At 37.3% G+C, this 13,248-nt stretch overlaps 1 pseudogene; it reads right to left on the bottom strand.

The window, feature by feature from the left end:
• Positions 1-11,683: 11,683 nt before the first annotated feature.
• LOC147435259 (uncharacterized) lies at positions 11,684-12,597 on the bottom strand (annotated as a pseudogene).
• Positions 12,598-13,248: the final 651 nt, after the last annotated feature.

Below are 13,248 nucleotides of genomic sequence, written 5' to 3'. Positions count from 1 at the left end.
ATATTACCTCATGCCAATAAGGGGTTTCTTTAATGCTCTTTAAACATATGTGGATGCATCAATTATTGAAGGTGCCCCCCCCCCCCCCCCCCCCCCCCCCCCCCCCCCGAACAAAGAAAAAAGAACAATATATACAATAGCGTTAAGTAGAAATAGAGAAGTTATAATGCTGATAAATAGGCAATAGAATGAGCTTGAGAACATATGCAATATAATAATATTTGGGAAATTTACTTGATTGAGATGATGCAAAAAGTCATCAATAGAGGGATGCTCCTTGTGCGCATAAATAGTAGCCAATGATGGCGATGCAATGTGGTGCATGCCTAGATAATTACTTGGAAGATTTCCAATGTGGCAATAACACTATGGGCTAAGTTGGACAAGTAATTAATGAAAAGATTCTTGTTTCTCTCTTTGGGGATGTGGGGGCCCTGACAATCGAGAGGAAAATTTCCACAAAGTCAACAATTGATGATGGAGCAAGTGAAGTTGAAGGTTGATCCAACGTTTAATTTCAACTTTAATTCTCCTTGTAGAATCCAAATAGGATTTTCCATGAAGGGAATGATGCATAAGAGATGGTTACATTATTATAACATCTTTGCAACAACAAAGGCAATCATGATCCCTAAGCTCAGCCGGTGCAGCATTGACCATTGAGAACTCACCTATAGAACGTGCATTTGGAGGGTATTGAAAAAACAAATGCCTTAACAAGTTGGAATGAATAAAATGAATTCTCATTTCAAAATAAAATTTAAAAGCCCCTTTTGTTAATGTATCTCTATTAATTTATCGATTTTTTTTGATTAAAACACCCCTCTTGCTAAACTCACGTGGTATATTACCATGATTATATAGTTCACCCATCTCGTGTCCCTATAAGAGACGTCTCATGTGTCTATTGCAAGGTGATAGGAACATACCTCTAGTGTGATCTCTTGCATGCACAAGCATGGTAGTTTTTATAAGTAATGGGTATTAATAGGACCCATAAAAAAACATAAGTAATAAGGAGAAAAATAACAAATTTTTAGCCAAGAATTTTTGATGTTAAGAGCAAAGAGTGAGAAATTTCATTTGATCCCATTTTGTTCAAAAAGAAGGTTTTAAAAAAAAAAAAAAAAAAGTTACAAAATAGGAGCATGTGTGAGTGCATATTTAAGTGCCTCAGAGAAATTTCGATAATGTGCTTAAAAAATGGAAGATGTGGATTTATTTAAAAGGTTTGTGAGTGGCAACTCAAGATACATTTCTTTTTTGGAATGAACTTTCCTTAATTGCTACAAAATCCAAGGAAAGGACAAATCTTGTGAACAGTTGAGGTCTAGGCTATTCATTAATATATTTAGTCTTCTTAGAATCCACACAAATAACATCACACTAGAGACAATGTAGCCTAAATATTTAATCTCAATTTTTAAAAAAGAACTTTTTTCAAGGTTCAAATAAATTTCATTTTGTTGTATTTGTCATCAAAGAAAATGACTGCACAATCTTGATGCTTCAAAAAGGTACTTGTCAAACCAAAAGGAATGATAAAGAATTTAAGATGGATGTTCAAAATATGGTTCTATGGACTTTACTTTCCTCTATCATATGAGATTCATTAAGCCACGATTTAATAATTCCTTAATTGTTGTTAAATTTTCTTTTGTTCAATTTGATTTTGGTGATATGGTGCTCAACATGGTGGTGCACTATGTGGAATTAACTCTATAGTTAGTCCTTTACTATGGAGAAAGGTACTCTTGGAGGTGGCTCTCCAAAAAAAATCATTATACTTCATCTATTCTTTTGGAAAAGGAGATAACATATCCTCAGCATTTCCATTTGATTGATAAGAACTCACGATTATCTTATATATTTTTGAGCTAACCTTTTAGCATGAGTGTGACTAAGTTATATTTCAAACTTTAGGTTGCCTTGTAATGTAATTTTTTTCCCTCATGCGTAATAGTGAGTGTATGCTAATCATAATCAATCTTTCACGTGAAATGATTTATCTAATGTATATACAAAATAATATCCATGTTTTGATTGAAAGGTAACAACATTAACATTTGCTCATTAATGACAAAAATCTATGTTTCCCCATCTATGTAGACATGGAGATGTGCTTCCCCTTGATGTGGGCATCCATGACGTGTAAAATATCTTTTAGGTCATGACTTGAGATGGTGACTACCATTTTGGATCTGGGTTGCTTTATGCTTATCATCTTTGTCCATTGCTTCCTTATACTTGGAGCTAGTTTAGTATAAGGAAGCAATAAGGAAAGATTTATAAGGAGACACTATAATAAGCATGAATACCTTCAACCACTTTATTATAGAAATTCATCATGCTTTACAAGAAGACAACGATGATAAAGAATGAGTGAGCAAATCTGCATCATGTAGAGAGCAAAAGAGATAGTTGTTAGAAAAATCTAACTTCTACATCTTTGATATGATGGAGATTTTGACTACTTCATTGGTTTTGAAAGGAGGATAAAATCTTAAGGGACCACAACAAAAAGTCCTCGAAATGTTTGTCTTCCTTGAGGATCCTCAAGAAGATGATTGCTTTAAAAAAAAATAATACACGCAATGATGCTAAATCATTCTTTGTTTTTATAGTTTCAAAACATTAGGAAGGGAATGGGGTCTAAGGGGGCCTCTTTATTGGTCATGGGATTAAAAATGAGATTATGGAGGGGGCAAATGGGTGGATGCCATGTGGACTAAAATGGTGGGTATGGCAGGGCCTAAAAGTAAGTGGTCAAACTTGTACTTTTTATAACATATAAAGAGAAAATCTTTTACAAATTCAAAAAATTATACTTTCCTCTAAAAAGCTGGGATAAAAACCAATCCTTTCTCTCTCTAGTGGCTGTCAGTTTCACCCCCTCTCTCCTAAAAGTGGGATCCCTCCAAAAACATATTGATCATTTCCTCCTCTTTCTACAGTACCATCTCTCACTTCTCTTCACTCCACCTTGCAAGTTGCATCTCTTTCTTTATTGTCACTTTTCCCTCCCAAAAATCTCTGCAGCAAAAGTTTGAACCTCCTTTCCCTCCTCAAGCTTCCTCCCCAAATGCTCTCCATTGCTGCTCATCCCTGTTGCATTCTCCCCAAGCTGAAGCTCTCCATTTTTTTACAAACCTCACTACACACCTCTACCTAAAGCTTAGGATCTGCAACATATTCATTTGCTAGATATTTCTTTTTTCTTCCTCGCAGGTTTCCTGCTCCTTCTCCATTGAACTCTTTAGAATAGATCTACTTTCCTCTGAAGCGTTCAAAATTATCTTCTCCATTGAGAACATGGATGTGCATAGATTAATCTTAATTGTTTGTGTGTAGGTTTGTTAGCAGTAAGCTAACATAAGCTCGGAAATATTTTTGTAATAGGCATTTTTTATGAGCCCTACTTTGTAACTCACTATTTTTGGTATAATCTGGAAGCCGATTTTGCCTATAATTAGTGAAGTATCTTGTAAATTGGAGCCGGGGCTATATGCTTCCAAGTTGTACCCACCTAAGTTGTACCCAATTCATTCTATCTCTAAGGCTCATGTAAGTTAGTTATGACCTAAAAACCTTGGCTAAGGTATAAAAGCCAAGTTTTTGGATAATGAAATACATATGTGCAGTCCGTGCTCTTCTCTCTGTCTTCGTGAAGTGCGATCTCCCTACTGGATTGCTTGTTTTGCGAACCCTGGAAAGGCTAGGAACCATTTGGGCTATTTCGCTAGTCCATTCTAGTTTGGACTATCTCCACCTCTTAGTATAAATAAAAGGAATCTTAAAGTAGAATTTAAAGCCTTTCCCACACCTAAATTAATAATATGTGAAGGAGCTACCATTGAGTGGTAGAGAAGATAGGGTATCTGAGGTCTTGGAATGAGGATTGGATATACCTGAAGGATTATATGTGATTGCTTGAAAAATTCACTAGATAAACTTAATATTACTAAAGTAAAAAGGAATTAAAATATTATAAGATAAAAAAGGGTGGGAACGACCGTGATAAATGCACACTTACAAGGGTATGCAACAACTTGCATGCTGCTTTCCACCAGTTGTTATGTGTAAAAGATTTTGTAACCTTGAACATTGCGTCTGGCATTTTCATGACACTTATGAAAATTATCATTGTGTGTGAACCTTGGTCCCTGGAAAATTTTTAATGGTGCTACTGCTTTGTTACTTTTTTGTTACTTCTTGATTGCAAGGGTGACTTTGGAGTTGGTGACAAGTAGGGGCTGCCAGGTTAGTAGCTCCTCCTCAAGGCCGAATGAGAGAAAGGAAGGGGGTAAGAGGAAGCAAGGGGGAGAGAGATGATGAAAACCAGGGAGGGGAGGACGAGTGAGAGGAAGTGGATAGTTATTCTAAAGTACCAAAAAGGCTACTTATAACTCTGGCAACAAAATTACTGTACAAAGCAATCAGCTAAAAATATTTAGCACAGTACCAAAACTTGGTACTATAGTACCAACTTTGGTGGTATATTACCACCAAAGATTGGTACTGTCAAACAAAGTAGTAATTGAATGATTGTAAATGTAGCAAATAGTACCAAAGCTGGGTAGTATAGAGTATCAAATTTGGTACTACATTTGGTAGGAAATAGTACCAAATTTTGGTAATATAGAGTATCAAATTTGGTACTACAATAGTTAGCTGAAAACAAAAAAGCATAGTAGCAAAATTTAGTGCTACAGTAATATAGCAATCGACCAATTACTATAAAGCACAGTACCAAAGTTTTGTAATGTAGAATATTAGCTTTGGTACTATGGAGTAGAGTACTAAATTCAACAATAGAATTAGACAGGACTGATCATAAGTAAGATTCTATTCAAGAGAATTACAACTATTACAAGTAGCAAGTGATCATCAAAGACCAAGGCATTGCTGTAGTCCCAGGGTCAAAACATATAAGTAAACCCAGCCACTTAAAAGCGTAGGAAGTGGGGAAACAATTAACGAAATATTTGAACAAAGGTTTCATTAGAGCCAAAAACGAGCAAAAATGGGATGTTTGCTATTTTCTTATAGTGAATAGGAAGATGACACGTAAACAAAAGTATGGCATCCATGTCTCCTCTAACTTAGCATTGTGAAGACATTTTTAGCTGAGAACCTTCAAATTTTAAAGCTTCGGCACAAAATACAATGGTCCTTCTTACACTCTCTAAGATGTGTTGTCCTTGAGAATGTGAATGTCAGAAGATTCGAAATCGACTTTTAAACACTGAAATCAAGGACATTGATGACCAAAAAGAGACGTTGGCACTTTTGGTTTTGCTCTCATTTTGAAAATGGTTTTGTTCTCATTGCAAAACTCTCTCTCTCTCTCTCTCTCTCTCTCTCTCTCTCTCTCTCTCTCTCTCTCTCTCTCTCTTTTCATGGCTTTGTCTTCCTCATGTCGTCCTGCTAATGAAATAACCTCTTGTAATCTTTACAATATGAAAGAAGATGACCTTTGGAAACCAATGTGCTACCATGTAAATGACTGGGTGACCATGCTGCCATCTTGTAAAGGTGCACACAGAGTCAAGAAGGCCAAGCGGGATGAAGTAAAGAATCATTGGAAGGGCCGCATTCTTGCCTTCAAAGTATCAGACAGTGGTTGGTTTGCAAGATTTCAACATGTCTACTTAGCCAAGGATATGGTGCTCAAACATGGTCAACATCTACCTTCATATTGTGAGTGGACAATGTGAAGTCTTAATTTGTAAGTGATGGTATCTCACAATGAATCTTAATTTTATGGATAGATGTTTTTCCATCAACAACAATGGAGTGGCAACCTATAGCAAGTCTCACTAGCACTTTCAAAGCCATCCATAAAGCAATTGTAGATGTTATGTACGCAGATAAGCCACCATCTTTTTACAAAACAATAAACATGTTTGTCTATTTTGTAGAGTATAGGGTGTCAACCACAGAGGGTGGATATGGAGTGTTGCAAGAGCTTTCAGAACCTACCATAAGGTCATTCGAGTGGATAGTTCCTGATCAATATACAATGGAAAGTTTTAAATTTAGAATCAAAATGATATCCTAAAAGCAATGACACCAGGAAGGATATCAAGGAGGATTAGGATATAGTCATTTTTACCTATATATGTCTTTGTGGCATGTTTCAGATCTATGGATTTGCACAGAACACGTACCATGTGGTTGAACAGAAGATTAGCTACACCTCAAGTGGACTCTATCCTTGGAGAGGATTAGAAGTCAAAAGAAACTTTTCATATTGGTGATACTATCAATTGTAGGGTAAGTCCAAACTCATTATCCATTTCCTATCAGATAGCTCGTCAGTCTTTAGTACTAGGCTATGACTATAGGAGATGGAGGAGAAATCTAGGAAATTGGATCCTCCTCTGGATTCAGAGGAGGATTGTCCAGAGTTTGAATTGCAGATTACAGTCCACCCTTTCCTTGAACCTAGGAGGCTAATTGTTACTAGTAATTGGAAATTACACGATATATGAGATTCACTTGAGTTTCTTGATGAGACATCTCTTGAGTATAGATTTAAGATATATGGTGTTGTAGTCAATTCAAGAGCAGAGAATACAAACATAAACTACAACATTTCTTCCTCCAAAAGTTATTACTTTTGAGCCAATAAGAAGAAGATCAAGCAACACTAGTCTGGAATCTTCACTTATGTAATTTCCAATGTCTATTGATAAATTTACTTGTTTTTGGGCATCTTTGTTTGGCTTCATTTCAGGTAAATGTACTTGAGTTCAAAGAATCCAAACATGTAACAAAGATTCAATAACTCTAAAATGTTTTTTCATAAATATGTGATTTAGATTGATTGATTTCACAAAATATTACAATAGAAGGTTGTACAAAAGACTTGTATTGATTGTACAAAGGTGGATCAAGAAAAATCCATGGCCCTTTTAAATTTTCTTTTTTGTTTAGGATGGAATGGGAGCTTCAGTGGTGATTGAACTTTGGCCTTGGGCTTCTGTCCTTGTGGCTTGAACTTCAAAGGAGAGTGAAATGGCTCTCCCTTCTTTTGTCTCTTCTTGTGGTGTGTCTCCTTGGGTACATTGATTGGCTTCTCCTCCTCTTGAGGTTCTTATCCATCTTTTCCGATGAGGTGCCTTTTTCTTTTCTCTTTATGCCCTTGGGCTTCACTGGAGAGTCAGGATCATTGAAATGGGCTTCTCTCTCTTGATAAAATAAGGCATATCGACTTCTCCCTCACCCATTGTACCCAGGTATCAGTATAGTCATTAAACTGAAAAAAGGTTGTAATCAAACATTTGTGCAAAACAATCTAAGTGGAAAGAATAGAATTATAATTGCTTACACCCAAGGGTTTTCATCTAAATTTTGACTCAATGTATCTCTAGGAGTTTGCAATCACCCTCCACCCACATGATGTGGAGTCAGGCTGCAGTGGAACAGTTTGATTGAAGAACTTGAAAGGCCTAGTTTCATTTTCAAGCTTGAATGTACTGTAGTTCTTGCTCAAATGATTGAAAATAAGCTTTGCAGCACTGAAACAAACACAAATTACAATTAAATGACTAATGCAAATAATAATAGAAAAAGGCAGAGGAGTTTTATGCTTAAAAATACTCACAGTTTATGCTTGCCATGCAAGGCTGGCAAGGAGTTCATGAACATTGCATAGTTCTCTAAAAGATTGAAAAGAATCAGACTCCAATGGTTCCTGCAAGAAGCAAAAATTAAGTAAAAACAATATAGAATGAAAAGGTGATTAAGGACAATATGCCTACCCTTCAGCATAGGGGTAAATGATAAGAGTGCAAAGTGGGTGAAAACTCTTGAAGAATGTCCCAAGTGTGCCAAGTGTTCCTTGCTTGTTGAAGAAGCATTGGGTCACAAGGGGATCAAGAATGAAAAGTTTCCTCCCAATATCTTCCGGGAGTTCCTCTACCAATAATCTACAAAATGAGTGCAAAAAAGTTACACATGACAAAAGAGCTTGGAAAAAAATAGACCAAGTTTCTTAAACATACCTCAATGAACACAAGACAATAGTATCTCCTATCTCAATGTCATGCTTAACAAGCATTTCTGTGTCTTCTTGCATCATACTAAGGTAGTGCTCTTTTTCCCAAGACATAGACACATTCACTATGATCTGTCCTATGATCTTTTGGTAGGCCAAAAAGTTGGAAGCTATCAGAGATTTGATTTCCTAGGAGAGGATTGACTCTTCTATAAGGTGCTCCTCCATTTTCACCTTATCCTGCTTTTCCTTCTTCCTTTCCTTTGAGACCTCTGCTTTTCTTGTTGGGTACAGATGGCTAACATCCTCAATAACAACACTTGACTTCTTGCTTGCCCTAGCTGGGGGTATATTTAGAATTTGGAAAGCTTGCATATCTTGGTTTGGGATAGGCTCCAAAACTTTATCAAATCTGTACCTAATCCTCGAAACTAGCACAAAATCCTTTGTCATCAGTGTCACTCCGTGTGCAAATGCAGCAGCTATAAATCCATCATTTAAAGTCAATGAGAAAGTCCTCAGCAGCTTCTTGTAAGCAAAGCAATGCCTATGATTGCCACCTTGCAACTTGAAAGACTTTGGTATTCATCATTCTATAGAACCTGTCAGAATTTTCCCTTACCACCCTCATGAATAATAGACGGGGTTGGATTTGCATTCCATAGACAAGAGTGTTGGTGTAGGCTTTCACTCTCACAAGCTTGGAGAAGGAGGTAGTATAAGCAAACAAGTGCTTTTTTGTGCATTTCTTATCTCTCTAAGAGATTTCACCTATTGGTTAAGTCTTTTCCTTGCATTTCCCTTGGTCCTTCGTGATTGGGTTGCAAGGAGTTCTGATGGAGGCTCAACTGGAGGAGGCTTTGACAAAGGATCAAACGGGGGAGCCTCTTCTAATGGAGGAGACTCTGGGAGATCCTCTAATGGAGGAGACACTGAAAGAGGGTCCCATGGTTGAGGGTTTAGTGGAGGAACAAATGGTGGTTTTGATATAGGTGGGTTAGGCCTCAAATTCTGGTAGTCTTTTTAGTCCTTTCCATGCATGAAAAAAGTTTCCAACAATGAGAACACAATGAAGGAATGGTAGACGAGCAAATATGACCATATCGAGTGAATAGTTTCTTTTGGAAGTCTTCGGATAATGCTATTCGATCCGTATGGTCGGTGACGGAACCTGGCGATGGAGCACGATGAAGGAATGGTGGACAAGCAAAAATGACCGTATCGAGTGAATAGTTTCTTGAGGCTTCCAATTATGATGTTCGCTCCGTATGGTTAGTGACCGAACCAAGCGATGGAGAACTTGTGCAAGGCTTCCGTTGCAACTATTCGCGCCGTATGGTCGGAGGTATCAAAGATGACCGAATGGAGCGATAGTTTAAAACACCTTGAGAAGCTTGCCAAGGATGACAATCGCTCCGTATGGTTGTGAAAATTTTTTGTGGTCACTTGGAATGGGAGGAAGGCTTTAGATTCAATGCTTAATGATTGTAGAACCTCCGAAAAAGTTTGGCAAAATGTGTGTCTGACACACCCACTTTTCAATATATATAGTTTGATTTGACCGTTGGTGCCACGTGGCATCCATGCAAAGTGCCATGTGTCATCAACAGTCACATTATTTTGACACCTATATAACGATTGAAGCTCAATTTGTCAAAATCTTACCCGATCAAGACTCACGTGCGTACTTGCAAATTTGCCTCTTTGAGGATATTTTGTAGCACTACCCTTGGTGTACAAACGTACCCTCTTTTGACATTATCCTACGGCCTCGTTTGGCAACCATACGGTGCGAGTAGGAGCTTCAGCCAAGCGTCCAATTGTACATTTCGCTTTGTTTGGTCATTCTTTTGCAACCATGTCCGAGTTGCTAGAAGGGCTAATTGAGCTTCTTGATGAGTCTCCATCAGAAAAGTTACTTGATGCTCTTATCAAAGATGGTGGTGATGGGAGTTCCTTATCAGATGCCATCAGTCATGTGTAACCCACGAGTGAATATTTCACTCTTGGTGGACAGTATCAAGGACTTCATGGTAGAAGAGTGGGAAAAGTTTGATAGTCATGTTAAAGATCTTAGTCTTGTCTGTGATGGTAGGGAATATGTCCATCTTACAGACTTCACATCAGACCCAATAAACAAGGGCAAGGTAGCTAGAAAGTTTAAAAAGTGCAAGGTTGACTCTTCACCTTTCTGTTCCCTTAATGTTGTCTGTGAAAAGCATCTAAAGGGAGGATACAATCTTGTCCCTAAGTAAGTTGCCTTTCTTTTCTTTCTTAATATGTTGTTGGACACACATCCTGAGGAGCATTCTAGTGTTTCTACTGATACCTTCATCCCATCCACTGAAAGTATCTCCATATCATCTTAATGGCAAGGATTACATACCCCTTCCCTCAATTCAAGTTCTTTTAAACTTGAGAGAGGACTATTCTCTTGCAGTAATTGCAGAAGCTTCACAGTTGGTAAAGGACTTTATTGATATGGAAGGAGAGCCCAAGGAGGAGTTCCTAAAACTTGACTTGGAGACATCTAATTCAAAATTCCTTGAGGCTCCTGATGCTTTTGGCCTCTGTTTAAGTAGAGTTGCTGAGAAGAAACCTACTCTTAAGGATGAAGATTTTGAAGCCAGGCTTGTTGAGGTTGGAGTTGAGAATTTGAAAGGAATATTGTTGTATTAGACAATATCAGTACTGACAAAGGTGGATCTGTCAACCTAGAGCATGCCAAGGAGGTGGAATTAGATGAGTTGCAAAAGGTATATGCAGGTTCACTAGGATGTACTTTGTACTTTTTATTTTTTTGACTTATTGGTTTTATTTGGATTTTGCAAATTGAACTCTTGGATGAGAATAACTTCTTGGGAAGAGCTGGAGGTTCAAGGGGAACCTCCAAACATATAGCCCATGCTCTCATTCACTACTTACCAAGGATAGACAAGGATGTGTTTTGTGCTATCCATGCTCAATTTTTTGACCATCGTGAGCTACCACTTTTTGCCATAAAGACCTTGTCAAGGTTCATGGGATTTGATCCCATCCCCATGAATGCCAATAAGATCCTTCTTATACAGAGGACAACTGCTTTTAGGATTTTTGGCTATGCTCCTGGATTCCATGGTTCTAGAGCAGGTTACTTTTTGTGTTACTCTGGCTATGCCTTGGCCTCTAGGCATGAAGATGTGAAACAACTTGGTGGTTACAAAAGAAGAAAATTTCTTAGATATAGAGGAGAGTTGCCAGAGTCCAGTGATACAAAAAGACTAAAATGTTGATGTATTGTTTTCAATTAATACAAAATGATTTTTTTGAAACATAAGTCAAAATAATGAGGATTTCAATTGTCCTGATTTCCTGACTGTTTATTGTACTGCATCCTCTGAAGTTGTCTTCTATAAAACCAATTGAATAGTTCTATAAGAGGATTACTCCTTCTGTGACCACCTCCTTTGAAGTTGTCTTCTGTAAAACCAATTGAATAGTTCTATAAGAGGATTACTCCTTCTGTGACCACCTCCTTTTCTTGTACGTCTAAAAAATGAAGTGCGTGCTTGGTAGTGTGATTTTTCCATCCCCTATGTATTCCATGTAGCAAGTGGTCCTTTCTTTGCAAAATATGGACCATGTAAGTATAGTATATGCTGAAAAAAAACAGGTATAAGAAAAAATAACAAGACTAACATATCAATTTTGAATGAGTAATCTCACCAAGTAATATGTGATATCCTTTTGACCCCAAGCTTCTATAATTGAGTTTATCAAAGCTTTTATTGTGGTTGCATATTCCTCTGCATAGTTAGCTGTGGACACTTGTACTCTTAAGATCTTAAGAAATTGGTCCAATCTCTTCCAAACATCCATTCTCTTATTGGACACATATGGTTGACTCTTTACAGATGTAGTTATCAAGCAAAGCTCTTTCCAGCAACACCACATAGCATTGACCTGCTTGCCATCGTGATTGCTAAGAAATCTTCTAGCCTTGGCACCTCCCATTTATACATCTTGGAGAACATCACATGTTGATTTTGAAAGTTTTGGATCCTTTCTAAGATGAACCTGTCCATTGTGAAAGCCCATCTTTGATAGCAAAGCTTCACATTTTTCAATGCATTCATCTGCAAGCTTTGGTGGTTTGAGAGAGTATGCATAATCTAGATGCAACGAAGTAATTTATCCAATATTCTAATTTCTGCGTGCAATGTACATATATGGACATTTTGTAAGTCTATAGGGAGTATTGGATCCCAGATCATGATGGAAGATGGATAATCTCTAATATTAATTGTATGTCTGGAGGGAGTCTTACCAACTTCAGCTTCTGCAATCCATTGTTTTTTCCCTGTGCTTGCCATACAATATAGACAACGATATTTTGAATTGGCTCCTCCACAGATGCCAAAAATATCCTTCAAGGCTTTCAAGTCTGCATTTAAATACCACTCTACTTTGAAAGTCCTAACCTGATCAACCTGCAGTAGCTCACCTGTATTTTGGCTTTGCACAACATTTGGAATGTCAGTTTGAGAGAAGAGCCACTTTGAAGTGGCATGGTTCTCCACTGGAACTTGGGATAACCCTATCCACCATAACTCCATTTTCGAATGTACTTTGTAGGCTAATGGAGAGTCAAGATTGCCTTGGCTATAGTCTAAAGCTCTATTCATCAGAGAAATACTATTTCTTTTCATTTTTTGACTTTTTTGTATTTGAGCCTCTTCTAACTTTATGACAAATTTAAGCTTACCCTCAAAATCAGCCTGTGTCACTCCATAGTATTGTACCATAGCAATTTGAACCTTTTTTATATCCATCCATATATTATTAAAAGCATTATACTCAAAAGAGGACTTTTTGTTTGCTTTTTTGTATGACATAACTCCTTCGATATATTTATATGTACCAAAATGCGTAGGTATTGTTGCATTTAACATGAGCCTTACCTTACCAACATTGAAAGGCCTAGGAAGTCCAAATGTTTTAACCCTATGGTGTCTTAAAACCTGAAACCAACTCTTGGAAATAGCTCTATATCCCTTTCTACTCACCCCCACTGTATCACATACCTCTTGGATTTGGAAAGGATTAACTAGCAAATGTTTATCTTTTAGCAATTGCGTAAGCACTAGGTTTTTAATATCTTCATTTTTTGGCAAACTGAGCAGACTTAAAATATCTGATTTATTCATAATCTCATTTAAAAATGTTACTCTCTCTGCTGGATTAGACATATCAAATCCCAAAATATT

Source organism: Adiantum capillus-veneris, chromosome 18, assembly GCF_014529385.1.
Source record: "Adiantum capillus-veneris isolate H3 chromosome 18, ASM1452938v2, whole genome shotgun sequence".
Classification (NCBI taxonomy): domain Eukaryota; kingdom Viridiplantae; phylum Streptophyta; class Polypodiopsida; order Polypodiales; family Pteridaceae; genus Adiantum; species Adiantum capillus-veneris.
This window is presented reverse-complemented; position numbering and strand designations above follow the sequence as displayed.